Genomic DNA, 3,999 nt, shown 5'->3' on the forward strand with positions numbered 1-3,999 from the left:
GAAGAAGTCACTTCCAAACCAAATTCGAAAGGAGAACCAGACCTATCCAGACCCAGAGTTGACGGTGCACAGGCCAGAGGAAGGGGGCTGGCAAGGAGGAAAGAGTGGTTTCAGACTAGGCAGACAGAAAACGCATGGCCGACCCACAGAGAGAGAAACAACACAGTCCCTTCTAGGTATAGATGCAACAAGCCACTGACTTCGGTGTTTTGAATTCACACTTACATTGTGGCCAAATTCCCAGATGTCCACTGTCCCCTACCCCAGATCCTCACTGCTAGCATTCATATCCTGGTGTCGTCCCCTCCACCACTGAACAGGATAATCTGTGTGGTCACTAGGATGTTGTGATAACTCTGGTGTGTGACTTTGGGGTGTCAGGTCAATGAAGAACCTGGTGGTTTTCAGGTTGTTTTCTTTGGGACCATTTGCTCTGGGGGAAGCCAGCTGCTAGTCATTGTGGGCACTCCAGCGACCCCATGGATTGGTCAATGTGGCAAGGACTTGACCTCCTGCCAGTTGCCATGTGAGTGTATGTCTTGGAAACATTTCCCAGCCCCCACCAGACTGCAGCTGTGGCTGCATCCTCCTGACAGACTCAGACCAAACTCAAATGACCCCGACTCCTGATGCACAGAAACAGTGTGAGACAACAGATACTTGCTTTGAGTTATAAAATTGGGGGGGAGGGGCAATTTATTACACAGGAGTAGGCGACTGTGACACTCACTTATGTGCTTTCAAAAGCATCCTCCAGAGCCAAACACAAGTTTCTACCCACCAATCATTGTCATAACAGCTACCACATTACTTGGTAAGATCATGCTCCATTTTTGAGGTGTTTCATTAAGATGGTTAATTCTATTACATCCAGGAGTCACAAAAGCAAAGTTGTAAAGGGGCAAGTGGCAGAAACAAAACTGGAGACTACAAAGAGGAAAGTGGTTTACAAAATTTATGAAAACATGGCCTGGCATGATGGCTTAACTGGCTTAATCCCCCCCCCTTCAAATGCGAGGATCCATTATGAGTAGTGGATCATGTCCTGGCTGCTCTACTTCCCATCCAGCTCCCTGCTTGTGACCTGGGAAAGCAGTGGAGGATTGCCTGGGTCCTTGGGCCCTGCACCCATGTGGGAAACCCAGAAAAGCTCCTAGCTCCTGGGTTTTGATCAGCTCTTTGGCCATTGTGACCATTTGAGAAGTAAACCAGCAGACAGAAGATCTTTCTCTGTTTCTCCTCCTCCCTGTAGATCTGCCTTTCAAATAAAAATACATTTTAAAAAAATTTCTAGCTGAAGACAGCTGTTTAAGTTGCCTGTACCTAGCCAAGTATTAAACTGCTGGGAGAAAAGTAGCCAAGGCTGATGGGCATTTTGGGTCTGGTTAATGCTAAGTTTGTGGCAGCATAATTGCCTATTCTATTTTATTTATTTATTTATTTGTTTATTTATTTATTTATTTTATTCCAAAGTCAGATATCCAGAGAGAAGGAGAGACAGAGAAGAAGATCTTCCGTCCAATGATTCACTCCTCATGTGGCCACAATGGCCAGAGCTGAGCCAATCCAAAACCAGGAGCCAGGAACCTCTTCCAGGTCTCCCATGTGGGTTCAGGGTTCCAAGGCTTTGGGCCATCCTCGACTGCTTTCCCAGGCCACAAGCAGGGAGCTGGATGGGAAGCAGGGCTGCCAGGATTAGAATCAGCGCCCATGGGGGAACCCAGCACATTCAAGGGAAGGACTTTAGCCACTAGGCCACTGTGCCGGACCCTCTGTTTTTTTGTTTTGTTTTGTTTTTGTTTTTGTTTTTTTGTCTTTTATTTTCATTGGAAAGTCAGATATAGAGAGAGGAAAGGCAGAGAGTAACATTTCCTATCTGCTGGTTCACTCCCCAAGTGGCAGCAATGGCCAGAGATGAGCTGATCTGAAGCAATAAGCCAAGAGCTTCTTCCGGGTCTCTAGGTCTCCAGGTTTCCTGTGCAGGTATAGGGTCCTGGGGCTTTGGGCCATCTTTGACTGCTTTCCTAGGCCACAAGGAGGGAGCTAAAAGGGAAGCGGAGCCACTGGGACACGAACAAATGCCCATGTAGGATCCTGGTACATGCAAGGTAAGGACTTTTGCCATTAGGCTATTGTGCCAGGTCCTCATTTTTTTTTTTTTTATATGTGGGGAAGGTGGGCAACACCCTGACGCTACATGTCACCTGGCCCCAGACATGGGGACTGCAGATTTCCCTGAGAAGGGAGTCTGGTGATATATAGGAATGGGAATGGCTAAGGGCATGTTTGACAGGGATGAATGACTTCTGGGGGCTTCCATAGATTGTTCCACTGCACTCACAGGTAGGTGAGAGAGAGCTAAGGCAGGGTGGTTTAGAGGGGGAAAACCAGGCCCGGCGGCATGGCCTAGTGGCTAAAGTCCTCGCCTTGAACATGCAGGGATCCCATATGGGTGCCGGTTCTAATCTTGGCAGCTCCACTTCCCATCCAGCTCCCTGCTTGTGGCCTGGGAAAGCAGTTGAGGACGGCCCAGAGCCCTGGGACCCTGCACCCGCATGGGAGACCTGGAAGAGGCTCCTGGCTTCAGATCGGTGCAGCTCCAGCAATCGTGGTTGCTTGGGGAGTGATCATCGGACGGAAGATCTTCCTCTCTGTCTCCCCTCCTCTCTGTATATCTGACTTTGCAATAAAAATAAACTAAATCTTCAAAAAAAAAAAAAAGTAAAAAGAGCCAGGACAGTGCAGCATTTTCATCAGAAGAGACTTACTCTGTTAGCTTAGCACAGACACCGGACAGCATTGGTTCAGCAGCAACGAGAACGAGCAGGGCTGAGCGCCTGGCACAGGATATGGTGACCTCCCCCGTGGTGGCAGCAGGTGGAGAATATCACCAAGCATGTGTCCTTCGTGAAAACAAAGACAGGGCTCTCGAGGCTGGCCAGAAGACTTTGGTGAGGCGCAGAGTTCGGTCTGATCGTGCCAAGTTCTTGGCGTCTCCCAGGTGTCCGCACGCAGAAGGCAGCTGGCCTCCATCTTGGTGAACTTGAAGTTCAGGACAGGCACTGCCTGTGGCACAGCACCTGACACTTGTAAGACCCCCAAGTGCAGGTGGAGTCCTGCCTGCCCCTCTTCCCATCCATCTCCCTGTTAATGTGCCCTCGAGCCAGGGGAAAGCATGGGATGATGGTTCCAGTCTTGGGCCCCAGTCACCCACGTGGGAGACACGGATTTGCAGGCTCATGCTGCGGCCTGACCCAGACCTGGCTGTTGAAGGCAACTGGGAAGAGAACCATCAGATAGGATTCTTTCTCTGCATTTCGACATATGTATATAGAACATCTGTAATAAGTCAGAAGCCTGCGATGGAAGCCCACAGGGCTAACGGGGCACTTAAGGCCCCCAAGGGTGGCACAACCGGGGCCAAGGGAGCTCAGTTCTGGCGGTTATTCTCAGAAGACGGCCGGAGAAGGCGTTATGGGAGAGGAACACAGGCTTCCTTGGAGTAAGAGGCCAGAAGCCCCAGTACTCCTAAAGGCTTCTGAGGTGGCAGGGCTGGGGCTCTGCAGGCCGCCGTTCAGTCACCGCTTGTCACAGCCCCAGGACCGCGGGCCTCACTCGCCCCTTAGTTATTGGGCATTTCTAGTTTTTATTTACACAGCTCTGCTCCAACCCTAGTAACCGTAAACACGCCCAACGCACGTTCTCTCAACTTTTTACAAAGACGGCGGAAGGCCTCGGGCTCCTAACTTGCACGCAGGCCGCCTTTCCAGCGTCACTCTGAGGTAAAAAACCTTTTTTTTCCTTTCCCCTTAATCGGTCTATGGAACCACCCACCTCCCCGGGCGGGAGGCCTCCTGAGCTACGAGTCGGACGATGGGACAAGTCACACAGCGAGAACAAGGCTGATCACGCGCCACAAAAGGATTCGCGGGAGGGACGACGCGGCGACGCCCCCTAGGGCTCCCCATTGGCTGCGGCTGCCAGCTCGCCGCTCTCATT

The sequence above is a fragment of the Ochotona princeps genome, chromosome 2 (genome assembly GCF_030435755.1).
Source record: "Ochotona princeps isolate mOchPri1 chromosome 2, mOchPri1.hap1, whole genome shotgun sequence".
NCBI classification, from domain to species: Eukaryota; Metazoa; Chordata; class Mammalia; order Lagomorpha; family Ochotonidae; genus Ochotona; species Ochotona princeps.